At 42.0% G+C, this 17,729-nt stretch overlaps 1 long non-coding RNA gene across 9 annotated transcripts in view; it reads right to left on the reverse strand.

Annotated features, from left to right (window-relative positions):
- LOC118533146 (uncharacterized) overlaps nucleotides 1-17,729 on the reverse strand; it is an 80,742-nt gene that overhangs the window by 24,720 nt on the left and 38,293 nt on the right. Inside the window, exon 3 of one of the 9 annotated variants that reach the window (XR_013446647.1) lies at nucleotides 6,620-6,764. The exons of the other annotated variants lie outside the window; for them this stretch is intronic. This is a non-coding gene — a long non-coding RNA (uncharacterized LOC118533146). The remainder of the gene's footprint in view (nucleotides 1-6,619; nucleotides 6,765-17,729) is intronic. 9 annotated transcript variants of the gene reach the window in all.

A 17,729-nucleotide genomic window follows, 5' to 3' on the forward strand; every position in this document is an offset into this window, starting at 1 on the left:
TCTACTTAATATGCTGTATGTATGCTCTCACGAGCTGACACGGCTTACAAACTCATCATTTGTAACATTGCTCAGCTGTGGGTTTTCTATCTATATGTCGTAAAACTAGAACTATAGAATGATAGAGCTGCAGAGGTCTTGGAGTGATATTAATAAGAGCCAATTTATACCAAACCTGTACTGTGTGCCAGGCACAATGTGCTAAGTGATTTATACATTGATTTCAACATTCCAATAATCCTGTGAGGTGGGTTCTACTCAACTCTCTATTTTACAGGGGAGGATGTTGGGGATAAAGATGTAAATGTCTTGCTCGGAGTCATGCAGCTGGTAGGGCAGAGACGCAAACATAGGCTTGACGGAATCTATACCATACTCAACCACTGCGCTGTGAGCTGGGTACCGTGCGGGCCTCAGTTTTCAGGTGAGGATCCTGGACACCCAGAGGAGAAATGCAAGTTCACTCAGAGTCCTTTAGTTAGTGGCAGTCAGGGTTGGAACCCAGCTCTCTGGTCTCCCAGACCCCCGTCCCTCCATTATATACATCACTCTACCTCCTGGATAGGAGGATACAGGTATAGGATACTCCTGTATCGTTCTGGAACTCTCCTCTCTTTGTGTTTGAGACATTCACACTGAGTGCTTTGATGTAATTAAAAATTAAGTGTTTATATAAGCTGCTTTAAAAATGACATAGTTTCTGTTTTCCAGCCCTCCTCTTCTGGTCTCATTCTCTTGGGGCAATCTAAATTTGCAGAATTGGGGGTGCCTGGGTGGGTCAGTCGGTTAAGTGTCTGCCTTCGGCTCAGGTCATGATCCTGGGGTCCTGGGATCGAGCTCCATGTGAGGCTCCCTGCTTAGTGGGGAATCTGCTTCTCCCTCTCCTCCCTGCTCATGCCCTCTCTCACTATCTCTGTCTCTCTCTCTCAAATAACTAAATAAAATCTAAAAAAATAAATAAATTTGCAGAATTGTTAGATTCAGAAAATTCTCTTCGAAAAAGCCATCTCCCCCTAAACACACTCCCCAAGAACTCTTTCGGATTCTTTGAATAACAGCTCTGAGGCACCAGGTTCCTTGGGGCTAGAGAACACACCATTCAGCTGTTTGGTGGTTAGCCTTTGTCTCTTCAGAAAGCAGAATAAAAGACACGTGTCCTGCCCACAATGGAACCTATGAAGAAAACGATCAGATAAAAGATGCGCCCAGATTCAAACTTAATTTTATTTGGCTTATTTTTAGCCTGTTCCTTGTGGTCTAGATATAGCCCTGGTACATCCTTAAACAAATGGTCTCAACGTTTATTCCACACACCTGTCAAATATCTCATTAGGACTTATCAGATCAAGGGATCTCTGCTTGGATCCCTAGAGCAAAGTGATGGATGAAATCTGCTCCTTGTGTGTGTGTCACTGTTTATTTACTTTCTGGATGATTTCATATTACAAGAAGACTCTGGAAGGGTTGTTAATTATCCCTGTAATCTAATTTATTGCTTCAGGCACCTGATATGTTCTATACCTTAGATAATGTTAATTTTATTCTTTTGTGAACTGAGCCTGGTGTTCGCGGGAAGCTATAAGATGTAATTTATTTCTCCCCACTTGCCTTCTAAATATTAACTCTATTGGAAAATGATTAAATAGATTATGTAAATCATGGTCATTGCATCCACTTTAAAGGTTAATCCTGCCATCATGTAGCCAGATAATTAATTTGAATTTGTTCCCGAGCAACAATTCTCAGGGAAGCCAAGGTGTAATGGGTTGCAGTGCCCTATTACGGATGTTACCGCATGCTCACCTGTGATAAAATTTGGAAGAAACAAATCTCGAGGCTCTGAGAACAAAAGTTCCTTAGGGCCATTGAAAGGCCCAGTGCATCACGGGACTAGACCTACCCTTTCTCCAGAATTTTGGGAGATAGTTTTACGGACCATCCTTGTCTTCTTTGAGTTTTCTCAAGTGTCACTTCCCTTCTTGGGAAGCCAGACCTGGATTGATTTAGAAAATTCTGGACCAGCTCCTCTGCTTCAAACAGAAAACCTTACCCATTTTCAGAAAATTCCAAGCCTGGAGAGGTCTTATCAGAGGCTTTGATAGCTTCAGCTGTCCAGGGCCATACTTGAGCACACCCACTGAGCTTGAGCTTGAGCACACCCACTGACTAGTCCCCTCTCCCCTCCCTGGTAGGGAGTCAGCCACCAGCCACAGAACTCTCTCCTCCCTGGTTGATAAAACTGGCCCCAGGAGTCCTTTCCATTGTTTCATGGGAAACCTACTGCTAATACCTCTTCTGAACCCACCTCCTCACTCAGGAATGGGGCCAGGTGATGGGGAGCTTGAAGCTTATCTAATTCCTCATGGGCCTTCTTTACGAAAAGGAATATAAAAATATAAATTCAAAATGAAAACACAAACAAGAATATGTCTTTAGAATGTGAATAGAAAGCACAATCCGTCATAAATTTTAAAAAGCCGACGGATAGCATAAGCATCACGAAAGTCATAAAAAGAACAATATTTTTATTATTTAATCGTCTGAAACCCTTTTATAATACATTCCTCCTGATTTTTCTGGCTGTCTACTCTTTGATCACTTCATATGACAACAGTTTTGCAATGATTTTTCTATAGAGAGAATAACAAGATAGTTTAGTCCTCCCTGTACCACAGGTCATCAGAATTTGTTTCTTATTTATGAGAGTTGGATGGACTAAAAGATACCAACTTCACCCACAGACATGCTTGCGGTGTATAGTACTGCTTCGGGTTTGGGTCCTTCGGACATAAGATTTCTGATAAATTCTATTTTGTTCAATTCCCATCAAAAAAGAAATAAAAATGTAAGGTGAGTTTATAGTTTGTATGTTTATATATATAGGCATATAGTTGTATATGTGACATTACTGAGAATATTCCTGACAAAGAGAGCTACTGTTTTGATTAGGCTTTGATGAGAACCAAATCCTCTGGTTCTATTCATCTGATGATTAGAATTTTCCTAGCCTAGCTCTGGCTCCACACATTTTAAAGGTTATTTCTTCCCCACGATCCAGATCCTTTCCCGCCCATCACTGGAGAACTTGTTCATATCTTGGTGTGACCCTTGCCTTGCATGTTTGTGCAGCACCCATGTGATAGGTATGTTCTAGAAGCCATCCCGACATGGAATGACTGACTATTCATGGAAATGACTGAAACCCGTATTAATATGTCTCCTTAGCCAGATCCCCCAGAAGGACTTTGGACATTTCAGGGCCACCTGACATATGGGCAAGTAGAGCAATGGAATAAAGAGAATCATCAACCTTAATTAATTTCAACACATGTCCCCCCTAGTATTACCAATCATGCGATCATATGAATACCTTGTCGGTGTACTGTGTAGGCTCTTGGAAAGGGGCATTTGGGGGTGAGGGCCCTCAGCCTTCTGCAGCCCTGTGTATGTGCTCTCTCTGCCCGTGGCGTCCGCTGGGGCAGCATCTTCTCCTTCCCCCCTGCCAGCATCTGATCCTGCTCTTTCCCAGCTCATAGTACTGGACCATAGCTTTGCCTCCTCGGAGTCATTTCTGTTTGTGTCTTCTCTTGGGTTATTTCCCCCTCCCTCTCTGGGACCCTTTCATCTCTCTAAGGATCCAGAGCATGCAGAAGGATCTCCCAAATCCTTCACCTTCTCCCAAGTCAGGTGTCCGTGGCTTCACGTCCACAACATCCACGATTGGTGAATGTCTCAGGCAGAGTGACACCTCACAGACCTGTCTGCTAGTCACTGGCATGTTCCTGCACGGTTTACTCCTCACGGGCCCAACTGGAGCCCTCCGGTTTGGTCTCAGGAAACTGCCCAGCATGTGCCATTTGGGCTCCAGGAATGTCCCCTTAGGCCCATGTCTCCCCTCTCTGTTAGTTATAACCCATCTAAGAGGCTATTCAGCAAAAAACACTGACTTTCCTTCCCCCATAGTCTTTCCCAACCTCCTTCACAGGCAATGATAGCAGAGTAGAATATTTTAAACCTCTCTCCTATTCCTGCTTTTTTGCCTTAAGAGATCATTCCTTTCCTCCTGGGTTTTTCTGACTGTAGACCTGCTCTGGTCTCACCAACCTCTTCAAAATTGCACTCATTCTTGGACACAGTAGAGCAGAGTGCAAAGAGCATATGTCTGGAGGCAATAGTCCTGAGAAATCCCTCCCATCATTGCTTGGCTGTGTGTCCTTGGGTAAGTTACATAGCATCTCTGAGCAGCAGCTTCCTTGTCAATATCATGGAAATAACAGCAGCTGTGAGGATTGCATGTGATGTGTGCAAAACTCATAAAACAGCATCCGGTGGCTAGTAGTTGATCGTGAAATGCTGATGATGGTGGTGATGATGCTAAGATCTCAGTGTTCCTTGGGGTGTGGGGGGGAGGGCTGTCCTCCCATTGCCCTTTTCCCTAAAAAAAAAACCCTTTAGAGGCAGGATCCCACACCCCACCATGCCCACCCCTCTCCCTAGTTTCATTTTTGTGAAGCGTATAAAATACTTCTCTGGTCCTTTGTGTATAAAAACAGCAACAAGATCTACAGATTGATATCTAAAAATGTTCTGAGTCAGGCTGGCAGGCAGAGTCCTGTCCGTTCAGCCAAAAAGGACTGTTGTCTGACCACCTGGGATAAATATTCTCTTCCCTTAGTTTTAAAAGTTGTTATGATTGTGAACAGTCCCATTGGTGACAGCAAAAATCTCAGCATTGTCTGCTGGGTGAGGGGGGGATTCACAGCAAATGTCCCAAGGATTCAAATGCAAATGAGCGCGGGGCCAGCCTGTACTTACTTTGCCTCTACTCTCAGTAAACTTGGTTTCTCCCTACCGCACTCACGCTATGCACAGTTAGGATACTAATTTATTCTGTCAAAGTAATTTCTTTCCTTTTTGACTCTGTCCATATTCCCCACCTTTGCAAAAACCAGACGTTCTTTCACTATGTTGTTTCATTTCTGCCCCTGTGGCCAAAGCTCCCCTCACTTGTGCTCCTGCCAACTCACCCACTCTGCCTTCATTCTGTGCCCAGCTCACTCTGGATGCTTCTTCCTCTCCTGTGGCTTTTATAGCTATTCTCCTTTTTCTTTTAAGTTTATTTATTTATTTTTTGTAATCTCTACCCATAACATGGGGCTCTAACTCAAGACCTCAAGATCGAGTCGCATGCTCTTCAACTGAGCCCGCCAGGCGCGCTCAGCCATTCTCTTCATGTCCTCCTCCCCTCCAGACCTCTTGCCCTGGTCCTGCAAAAAAGCACACAGGAGGTAGCAGACTGTGGGCACCTGTGGAGGACCAGGAAAATTAGATGTGCCAGGATGTGATCTCAGATCTTGAGGTTTGCAAATTTTACTGAAGTCTAACATACATACAGAAAAGTATGTGTAGACCATACGTCCAGAGCTCAGTGAGTTTTCACAACATGAGCACACCCGTGTAACCAGCATCCAGACCAAGAAATGGAACATCAGAACACGGCTAGAATCCCACAGCCCTCTCCCTCATGATCTTTTCCAGTCCTTACCCCTTCCTCCCAAGGGTAACTACTATCCTGACTTGTAGACCATAGTTTTGCCTAATATTGAGTTTGACATTAATAGAATCATGGAACATATACTTTTCTGAGTCTTGCTTTCTTCCATTAGGTTTGTAGTAGTTATCCACATTGTTCATTTTTTGTTTTGTTTTTTTAAGATTTTTCTTCTTTTAGGTAATCTCTACAGCCAACATGAGGCTAGAACCCACAACCCCGAGATCAAGAGCCACATGTTCTACTGACTGAGACAACCAGGCGCCCCATGTTGCCCCATGCGCCCCATACAGCAGAGAAGTGCACTTCTTCTGCTGTATGAATATACTAGCATTTGTTTATCTATTCTGCAGTAAATGGATATTTGCCTTGTTTTCTGTTTGGGGCTATGAACATTCTGTCACATATTGTTTAGTGAATAGATGGGCGCATTTCTGTTGGATACATGCTTGTGAGTGTGCCATTGTCTCATGGTGTAGCATTCTTGGCTTTTAATGAGGCTATTTGGAGAACCAGGAATATCTGGAAGTGGGCTGAAAATCTTGGTAACTCGGTGTGAACTGAATGGGGTCCTCTCAGATTTATACACTGAAGCCCTAACCCCAATGTGATTGTATTTTTGAAGATGAGGCTTTTAGGAGGTAATTAAGGTTAAGTGAGGTCATCTGGGTTGGGTCCTAGTCCGATGGGACTAGTGTGCTTATAGGAAGAGGAAGAGGGACCTCTCTCTCTCTTCCCGCACATACACCGTGAGCATGCAGCATGAGTGGGCAGCCATCTGCAAACCAGGAAGAGAGCTCTCATCCGAAACAGACCCAGCTGGACTCTTATTGTTCCAACCCCTGAATCCAGCCATGCCTGCAGTCTACCCTTTGGACTTCCACTTATATGAGCCAGTGATTTGGTCTTTTATAAAAGAGCTAGTTGTTGCGTTTCTGTCACTGTACAGTGAAAAGGTCTTGACTAATTCTCCTACCCTCAAGAATAACTAATGTCAGTCAATACAAGGAAGTATGTTTTTTGTTTTTTTTTTTAAAGCTTTAGAGAAGAGGGCTCTTGCTCTTTTACCTGTTTCAGTAGTGAAAGTCCTCCTTCTATCGATTCCTCTAAATCTCTCCTGTAGCAATTTAACTAGGCTTCCTTTGTTCTTTTCCCAGGAGTGAATGCGCAAGATAGCTGGTTACCATCTTCCACACAGCAATCTTTGTAGACACTGCGACAATTAATGGGTTACTTTGAAGCCAGTTCCCTCTAGGCTGAGAAATTCTAGTAGCTTATGTCTATCTCAAAGATCTTTTTTAACTCGTTTCTCTCTGAATTACAGAATTTTGAACTTTTTCATTTGATCTGAAGGGGGGGAGGTTTCCAGAAACCAGAGGTTTTTATTGAAAAAAAAAATTACTCCAGCCATAAAAAAATCCTATTACTATAATTTCAATACTTAACCAACTGAGCCACCCAGGGGTCCCCTATCATTTCAATACTAAATAAATGTTGAAGTAAACAAGGTACAAAAAATTTCAGGGAGAAAAAAACTGTAAATATGTGTATGTACAAACCACTTTTTGGTTAGATGGCAATCTTCTGGGCATCTGGATGACTCAATAGGTTAAGCATCTGCCTTAGGCTCAGCTCATGATCCCCGGACCCTGGGATCGAGTCCCACATCGGGCTCCTTGCTCAGCGGAGATCCTGCTTCTCCCTCTGCCGCTCCTCTTGCTCATGCTCTCTCTCTCTCTCACACACAAAAATAAATAAATAAAATCTTTTAAAAAATAAATAAATAATAAAATAAATAAAAGTAGGTGGCAATCTTCTGGGAATGCAGTTAGCCACTGGGTTTTGCCATCCCCTCAATGTGTTGTCCAAATGAAAGAGGTGAGGGAACCTTTGATTCTGTGGGGTGGAGGCTTTCTGTCGCTCATCACTGCCCGTCTTCATCCTCAAAAACAGAGAATTGGTTGCTCCGGGTCCCTTTGGAAATAAGTTTTTAGAGAATCAGGCCAAAGGGACTAGAATTTCTGGGACCATGTCTCATTCCAGGAAACCTTAATTAAAGAGTGGGAGGTATAGATTTCCTTAAAGAAAGACCTCTCTTAACGGTCTATTTTTAACCTAAATGAATGTGCTATTAATTAAAAAGTCTTTGGATAAGCCCTGAGGACTTGCCATGACATTATTGTTTTCTACATTTGACCTGGGAACATAATACAAAATGCTTGTTAAATTTAAAGAGAACTTTCTCTTGGTAAAATAATGTTCAGAATAATTAACTTTTAATTTGCTTTAATTACTTTTAAACATATATATATTTTCAAACACCCCAATAACCCACTGTGCTTCAGGGCATCTTGGGGGGGTGTTTCCCCAAGATGAGCTAAGTCTGTCCCCAGCAACATGTTGTCTTGCGGGCATGTCCACAAAGAAACCACTAAACAAAAACTGCACTCTCCTCTTTTCTGTCCTTTCTTCTCTTTCTCTCACTTCTACATATGTCCAATCATGGGTTTTAGTAATTTAATTAATGGAATACTACCGCTTGCCAAAAGAACAGTATCTATTCTTCGTTAGCAAAATTATTTTGAAACAAATGAAACATTTAGAAAAGCGGTTTTCATCCCTGTCTGCACATTAGCATTACCCGCTTGAAAAAATTCCTGGCATCCTGGCTCCACCCCCAGAGGTTCTGACTTCCTGGGAGTGGGAAGGAGGGTAGGAGCTATTAGCATGCTTTACAGCAGTCAAAGTTAGGATTCACCAATTCAGACCCGTCCACAAGCACCTCCCCAGCAAACAGCATGGCTTCATGGAAAGAGCACAGGATTCAGAGTTGAGGATTTTAATCCTCCCTCTACTCTGTCCACCATTTGGACTTGATTATGTACTTGGCGTCTTTGTGCATCATTATCTTCACTGGTAAAATTGGGATAACGGTGCCCATTTTACAGAGTTGTTTTTGAGGAAAAGAAACACCCAGTATATACGGGGGGCCTCTGTAGCAGGAGCCATCTTTAATGTAGCATGAAACTCTGCCTGAAAAAAAGTTTTCTCCTTGTTCCCCTTGTTTACTTCCACTGTGCCAATAGGAGCCCAAATCCACCCTGTTCCTGGAGACCCTGCATTCCCTGAATGTGTGTGAATGGCCTTGGAAGCTGTACTGAGGTTGCAGTCTTGGGGTTTAGAAGTCCAGACACCTGTTACTTGCAAGCTGAAGCAGTGTGGGGCAGTGAAATGAGTCTGAAGGTCTGAGTCCAGCTTTTTCACAAACGGTTACAGGAAAGGTTACTGACTAGCTCCGGATCCCAGCATTTCTTGATTTTTAAGATGGGATTAGATTTGATGCTCTATTCCATTCAACAACATGAGTCTATTGGCTTTAAAGAGCCTTCAAGACTCAAATCAGATAAGCCTGCAAATATTCTTACCTGTCTAGAGGAGAAAACAGTGCCCAAGCATCATCTGCCCAAGAAGAGAGTGGACTCTGGAAAACTGCTTCTTTTGCAATTAGTAGTGGAAAGGGACCCCATCCTGACCTTTGGCTTGGGGACAGCGTGCCCAGTCAGTCTCCATGAGAATAAGTTCTCAGGATTGACCTTAAGGTCTTATTTTTTATTGAGTCCATAGGAAATCTGGAATACAATTGCCCATGCAAAATTTAGACTGAAATTGTTAGTGTTGGCTGGACCTTAGAGACACTCTAGGTCAAAGGTTTTCAAACAGAGTATGCCAAAGTCAGGAATGATGCAGGTCATCTGATCCTGGGATCACACTCTCAGGACCCCTAGCCTAGGTCTTACACCCAAACCTCCTGTGATGCTAAGAATCACATGGAGCACATGTTAAAAATACTAATTCCCAGATCCCTCTACTGAAAAGTCTACTTCAGTAGATTTGCTATGAGGTCCAGGCCATTTGTCCTTCCTTCCTTCCCTCCATTCTCCCTCCCTCCTTCCTTCTTTCCTTCCTTCCTTCCTTCCTTCCTTCCTTCCTTCCTTCCTTCCTTCCTTCCTTCCTCCCTCATTGCAACAGGATCACTTGGGGGAGCTTTTAACAAACACTGATCCTCTACTCCCACTCGTCAGATTCTGATTCTGAAGAGTAGGGCTGGGAGACTGCATTTTTAAATCTTCTCAGGTGATTCTGAAGTGTAGCCAAGTCGTCTCAGGTTGTAGGTGAGGGTCCCAGGGAGGTTGAGGTGTTGCTCTAGGTGAGTGGCAGAAGCGGTAGTCGATCCTGCAGGGCTGAAGTCCCCGTGCGTGGCTGCACTGCCATATTTCTTTCTTCCTGGCCAGACAGAAGCAATGGCTATTTCTTCGGCCACTGACATTCACACAGAGTAGCCCAAGGAAGTGGCTACTGAACTAAGTTCTGACATTGATTCTCTGACACCAACTGTGTGTCCCCCCACCCAATTTAATTCTGATACCAACTACCTGGAACCAGCATCAGGTCTCACCAGTTAAAAGACAAGGTCCCCAGTTCTTTAAAAAGATCAACAAAATTTATAAACCTTTAACTAGACTCATCAAAAGAGGGGAGGTTGTCTGGGTGGCTCAGTCAGTTGAGTGACCGACTCTTGGTTTAGGCTCAGGTCATGATCTCAAGGTTGTGGGATGGAGACCCACATTGGGCTCCACACTCAGCAGGGAGTGTGCTTGTCCCCCTCTCTCTGCTCCTCCCTTTGCTCATGCATTCTCTCTCTTAAATAAATAAATAAATAAATCTTTTAAAAAGAGACAGAGAGAGGAAGAGAGAGAAGACTCAAATAAAAACAGAAATGAAAGAGAAATAACAACTGACATCACAGAAATACAAAGGATTGTAAGAGAATATTATGAAAAATTATATGCAACAAACTGGACAACCTAGAGAAAATGGATAAATTCCTAGAAACATATAACCTCCCACAACTGAATCAGGAAGAAATAGAAAATTTGAACAGACTGATTGAATAAGTAATCAAAAAATTCCAACAAACCAAAGTCCAGGACTAGATGTCTTCACAGGTGAATTCTCCCAAACATTTAAAGAAGAGTTAATATCTATTCTTCACAAACTATTCCAAAAAACTGAAGGAGGGAAACTTCCAATTCATTCTATGAGGCCAGTATCACCCTCACACCAAAACCAGATAAAGACACTACAAAAAAAAGAGAGAACTACAGGCCAATATCTCTGATGAACATAGAAGCAAGAATCCTCAACAAAATATTAGTAAACTGAATCCAACACTTTAAAAAAAATCATTCACCACGATCAAGTGGGATTTCTTCCCAGGTTGAAAAGGTGGTTCAATATTCATAAATCAATGTGATTTGATAAATCACATCAACAAGAGAAAGGATAAAATCCATATGTTCATTTTAATAGATGCAGAAAAAGCATTTGACAAAATACAATATCCATTCATTATAAAAACCCTCAACAAAAAAGTTTAGAGGGAACATACGTCAACATAATAAAGGCCATTTATGAAAAATCCACAGTAACATCATATTCAACAGTGGAAAACTGAGAGCCTTTCCCTGAGAGATCAGGAACAGGACAAGGATGTCCACTCTCACCACTTTTATCGTACATAATACTGGAAGTCCTAGCCACAGCAATTAGACAACAAAAGAAATGAAAGGCATCCAAATTGGTAAGGAAGAAGTCAAACTCTCACTATTTGCAGATGACATGATACTATATTTATAAAACCCTAAAGACTCCATCAAAAAACTACTAGAACTGATAAATGAATACAGTAAGGTCACAGGATATAAAATCAATATACGCATCCATTGTCTTTCTATCCACTAACAATGAAAAAGCAGGAGAAATTAAGAAAAAAAATCCCATTTACAATCACACCAAAAATAATAAAACACCCTGGAATTTAAACTTAACCAAAGAGGTGAAAGACCTGTACTCTGAAAACTGTATAAAATACTAATGAAAGAAATTGAATAGGACACAAATGGAAAGATATTCCATGCTCATGAATTAGAAGAACAAATATTGTTAAAATGCCTATACTAACCAAAGCAATCTGCACATTTAATGCAATTCTTATCAAAATACCACCAGCAGTTTTCACAGAGCTACAACAAACAATCCAGAAATTTGTAGGAAACCACAAAAAATCCAAATAACCAAAGAAATCTTGAAAAAGAACAAAGCTGGTATTATCACAATCCGAGATTTCAAGGTATACTACAAAGCTGTAGTAATCAAAACAGTGTGGTACTGTCATAAAGACAGATGCATACATCAATGGAATACAACAGAGAGCCCAGAAATAAACCTATGATTATATGGTCAATTAATCTTTGACAAAGGAGGCAAGAATATGTGATGGGAAAAAGAGTCTCTTCAACAAATGGTGTTGGGAAAACTGGACAGTTACATGCAGAAGAATGAAACAGAACCACTTTCTTACACCATACGCAAAAATAAACTCAAAATGGATTAAGGGCCTACATGTGAGACCCGAAACCATAAAAATCCTAGAAGAGAGGATAGGCAGCAATTTCTCTGACATTGGCTGTAGCAACATTTTTCTAGATAGGTCTTCCAAGGCAAGGGAAACAAAAGCAAATATGAATTATTGGGACTATCTCAAAATAAAAAGCTTCTGCCCAGCAAAGGAAACCATCAATAAAACTAAAAGGCAACCTACTGATGGGAGAAGATATTTGCAAATGACATATCCAATAAAGGGTTAGTATCCAAAATATATATAAGAACTTGTACCACTCAACACCAAAAAAATTAAATAGTCTAATCAAAATGAGCAGAAGACATGAATAGACATTTCTCTAAAGAATACATAAAAATGGCCAACAGACACATGAAAAGACACTCAATATCACTCATCATTAGGGAAATGCAAATCAAAGCCATAATAAGCTAACACTTTACACCTGTCAGGATGGCTAGAATCAACAACACAAGAAACAACAAGTGTTGGCAAGGATGTGGAACAAAGGAACACTCCTTAACATTGGGAATGCAGTGGGAATGCAAACTGGCAAACCACTATGGGAACCAGTATGGAAGTTCTTCAAAAAATTAAAAATAGAACTACCATATGATCCAGTAATTCCACTAATGGGTATTTACCAAAAGAATATGAGAAAATAAACCCAAAAAGATATATGCACCCCTATGTTTATTGCAACATTATTTACAATAGCCAAATTATGGAAGCAACCCAAGTGTCCATTGACAGATGAATGGATAGAGAAGATATGGTGTACATACACAGTGGAGTATTACTCAGCCATAAAAATGAATGAAATCTTGTCATTTACAACATGGATGGATCTAGAGAGTATAATGCTAGGTGAAATAGGTCAGTCAGAGAAAGATAAATATGATTTCACTCATATGTAGGATTTAAGAAACAAAACAAATGAGCAAAGAAAAAAAAAAAAGAAAGAGAGAGAGAGACAAACCAAGAAACAGACTTTTAAATATAGAGAACAAACTGGTGGTTACCAGAGGGGAGGTGGGTGGGGGTTGGGTGAAATAGGTGAAGGGGATTCAGAGCACACTTATCATGATGAGCACTGAGTAATGTATAGCATTGTTGAATCACTATATTGTACACCTGAAACTAATATAACACTATGTTAACTATATGGAATAAAAATAAAAATAAATTCACACACACACACACACACACACACACACGGAAAGGTCTCCAGCAAGCTACCCTTACTTCAGATGCCAGTCACAGGTGGGGTCCTCAAGCTACCCACACTTCTGTCTGGCTGGGCTACAAATATGGAGCTTCCCATAATGCTTTCTGGATTGTTAATTCACTAGAACAACTCACAGAACCCAGGAAAGTGCTATACTTCCAATCACTGTTTCCTCATAAAGAATACAAATAAATGGCCCATGGAAGAGATACACAGGGTGAGGTCTGAAAGCGCCCCCAGAGCAGGAGCTTCTGGTACTGTGGAGTCAGGGTGCACCTCCTCCCAGAACAGCAATATGTTCACTAAGCAGGCAGACTTAGATTAGCTTTGGTGTGCAGTTTTTACTGGGGTTTCATGACACAGGCACGATTGATGAAATCATTGACCATGTGATTAAACTCAATCTCCAGTCCCTCTCCCCTCCCTGGTGATTGGGGGTAGGGCTGAATGTTCCAACCTTCTAATTACACGCTTGGTCTTTCTGGTATGGTCAGCCCCTTCTTGCAACTATTTAAGCTCCCACCCCCACCCCGTAACTCCATTAGCATAAACTCAGGTATGTGCAAAAGGAGCTCATTACGAGTAACACAATGCACTCCTATCACTCAAAAAATTCCAAAAATTTTTAAAGCTCTGTGCTAGGAACCTGGGACAGGGACCAGGTCTATTTTTTACTGTAGCGCATGTACCCACATCCTCCCAAACTTGGCCTGCCCTGTAAACACAGTTCCTTAGATTTTCATCTTCCCATCCTCAGCATCTACAGGGATTAGAGCAATTTGGCAGATTCAAATGCAGACTGCACTACTGTTTAGCTCATTAAAAAGATGTTCTCCTTGCTTTCACATAAACAGCCTCCAGGTTCCAATTCTACCTAGTGCCCCCCACCCCCCAAGCAACTTTTTTCCCTCTCTGGACATGTGTAGGAAATGTGGCTTCTGGCCAGCCTGGTCCTGACTGTAACTTGGTCATTCCAAGTAATGTTGTTCAGAGAGACATCCATCTCTCAGTTAGTAATACCTAACTTTTGTTTACCGCATTGCAACTTTCAAAATACTTTTACATTTCTACCATAGGCCCCTCAATAAAAACCCTGTGAAGTGAGCAGGGAAGAAAAAAATTATTACCATGTTATTCATTCAACAAACACTGAGTGTGTGCCCTGGATGTGCCTAGCACTATTCTAGCCACCTAGGGACAAAGAGAAATGAAATTTGCTTCCTTCTCTCATCTGATTGGGGAAACCATTGTTCAGATAAATGGAGTGACTTGCGTGAAACCATGCTGGTCTTTTGACTCTTTTCTCATTGCTTTTTCTATGACGGTGGGCAGGAGGAGAAATCTTTCATTAGAAGAGTCCCACCCACGGCTAGCCTGGCAACGTGCAGGGTGAGTCAAGAGGACCTACCAAGGTCATAGTGAGTGCTTCTCTAGAATGCACAGGCCCAAGGTGGCCTTGACCTTAGATTGGTTTCCTGTGGCCTCTGTAACAAATCACCACAAAAAGTGGAGGTTTAAAACACCAGACATCTGTCCTTTCACGGTTCTGGAGGTCAGAAGTCGAAAATCAGTATCACTGGCTGAAAAAACAAAAATCACTGTTCTTTGTCTCTTCCAGCTTCTAGTAGCATTCCTTGGCTTATGGCCACATCACTCCAATCTCAGGGCCAACATGTGTGAATCCCATGTGTGTGTGTGTGTGTGTGTGTGCATGTGTGCATGGAATTTCTCTCTGTTCCTCTCCTGTAAAGAAAGACACATTTAGGACAGCATTTAGGATCCACTGCTAATCCATGGTAATCTCCCTCACCACCTCATCTCAAGATCCTTAATTACATGTGCAAAGAGCCTTTTTCTATAGGTTCCAGGGATAGTTAGAGGCCATTCTTTAGTCTACTATATATCTGCAAACCAAAGTACACTTTGAGAAGAGACCATAAATGTTTATCTTTTAATCTCCAGAGGAACTCTGCTCATCAGCCAGAATACTGGACTTAGAGGGAGTGTGGAGGATCCAGTCCAATGGAGGTCCAGAGAAGGAAAGGCCTTTCACAGGTTACTTGTGCAGAGCTAATAACTATGGAAGGATCTGGTCTCTTGCTTTTCAGTCTAAGACTTTTTTTTGCAAAAATATTTTCCACTGAGTTCAGAAATGGGCACTCTGCACATACAGGCCCCCTATCCTCTGCTCTCACTTCCCTCCTGGGCTTCTCTCCAAAAGCCTGTTTTGACTCTATAGGGGAGGAAAAAATTCTCCTCTACTCTGCTTGGTTCTTTGGCTGGCCTGATAATCAAATTTACATAGGACAGATTAACAGGAGAAAAACAAATTTAATTACATATGTATAGGGGTCCCCTAAGAAAATGACATCCACAGGCAGTCAGGCAATTGATGCTTACATGCTGTTCTGAGCTAAGGAGAAGTGGGTAGGGGTCTAGGACTTCAAAGAAGAGGAAGACAATTCACAGGAAGATGGGAAGAGCACATGTTTGGGAAATAAATATATGCCATGCCACCCAGAGACAATGAGACACAGAGAGGAATTTGACCTCCAGACCCTGCGAAGCTTCCCCCAGGCTTACCACACCTAGCCCATATTCCTTATAATTATCTCTGGTGACAGTTCTCTTCCTGGACTGGGACTCTATTTAAATTCGTTTAGGGCGTTAAAGGAGAGGCACAAGTTTTTCTTGAATCTGTTGGATCTTGATTTGCCTTCAGCTCAGAATAGTCCACTTGCCGAAGTGGCACATTTTAGGGGGACATATTCTGAACCCTACCGATCACTTGCTTCCTCAACTACTGTTGCTGCAGGAGAAACCATAGGAGGTGAAGCAGGAGGTTGCAGCCTGGCCTGGGACTAGAGAGGGACAGAGTGAAGCTGTTCATCTGGCAGTAAGAAAAATCTTGGGTCTAGTCCCGGTAGACCACTGCCAACCATTCCTTCATCCCTTCACCTCTGAGTAGAACTCCAACAGAACTTTCCAGGCAATCTATCTCAGTGCTGCCAAGGCTGATGAGTAGTCAGAGCAAAGGCACTGCCATATCTCATTAGAGCCAGGCTCCAAAGTTAGGGCTCTGTGAATGCTGAAACAGAGGAGCCTTTGAAGTGGAAATTCAGAACCGCTAAAGGGTCTTGGTTCTTTAAAAGAAAATTTCTGCCTAGTGACTGATTAGATGGAAATTCTGGAAGTTTCATGTCACACAGCATAAAAGCTAAGTACTAGGGGCTTGCCTAGAAGGACATATATATCTGAAAGTAATCTCACCTTCCCCAAACTAGCTCCTCCTGCTCAGATGTCTGTTGGCAACCTGGTCATTCTCTATCACCTGGGAGTGCTTTTTCATTCACCATCACTCCTGATATCTAACTAGTTGGCACATCTTAGAGATTTGACCCCTGCAATTCAGCTCACAGCAGTCCCTCCCTTTCATCTTCACTGCCCTACTTCTAGCCCTCTTGGCTTCTCTCCTCTTTATTTTAATTATGAAAGTAACATAAGCTTGTTTCAGACAGGGCCAGGAGCCAAGGAATGCAGCTCTAGAAGCCAGAAAAGACAAGGAAACTAATTGTCCCCTAGAACCACCTTGATTTTGGTCCAGTGAAACAGATTTTGGACTTATTTTTTTTTTAAGGTTTTATTTACTTATTTATTTCAGAGAGAGAGAAGAAGAGGAAGAAGGAGGAGTAGGAGGAGGCGGAGAGGCAGAGGGAGAGAGATTATTCCAAGCAGACTCTGCACTGAGTGTGGAGCCTGATGTGGGGCTCGATCCCATGACCTTGAGATCATGACCTGAGCTGACATCAAGAGTCAGATGCTCAACCAACTGAGCCATCCAGGTGCCCCAGATTTTTTGACTTCTGACCTCCAGAACTGCAAGAGTGTAAATGCTGTGCTTTTAAGCCATGAAATTTGTGGTAATTTGTTAAGCAGCCATAGAAAACTAATACAGGTTGTTTCCAGCTGTTTGGATTTTTTGTAAATATTTTATTACTTCTTGCCTCTCAACAGGAACACCTGATTCCAATCTCCCCTAGCTTCAGCCTGTCGCACATGGCCACTCCTCTGTTCCAGGAACTTTAAGGACTCCCCGGTTCTGAAAAATGAAATCTAAATTCTTTAGCTAGAAGGCCCTCCATGCACTAGCCTCAACCCATTTTTTTTACCTTACAATTCATTATGTTATGACCACCCCCACTCTCAGCACACAAACTTCTTACATTCATTACTTGGTTTACAAGTTTTTCTATACATGAAATGCCTTCTTTAGCCCCTCTATGCTGATGGTATTTTAGACTCCAGCTCAAATGGAATCTCTCCTAAAAAGGCCCTTCTCTATCCTCAGCCCATTCTCACAAACATGGGATCTTTGCCTTCTTTGAGCATTCATAACACTTTGTGTCTCTCTTGTGGTGAATATCAATTCTATCTTGTGTTTGAGTTGCATATTTATACACTAAGTACCTAGCATTTAAATAATTTGCTGA

The sequence above is a fragment of the Halichoerus grypus genome, chromosome 3, assembly GCF_964656455.1.
Source record: "Halichoerus grypus chromosome 3, mHalGry1.hap1.1, whole genome shotgun sequence".
In the NCBI taxonomy this organism is placed as follows: domain Eukaryota; kingdom Metazoa; phylum Chordata; class Mammalia; order Carnivora; family Phocidae; genus Halichoerus; species Halichoerus grypus.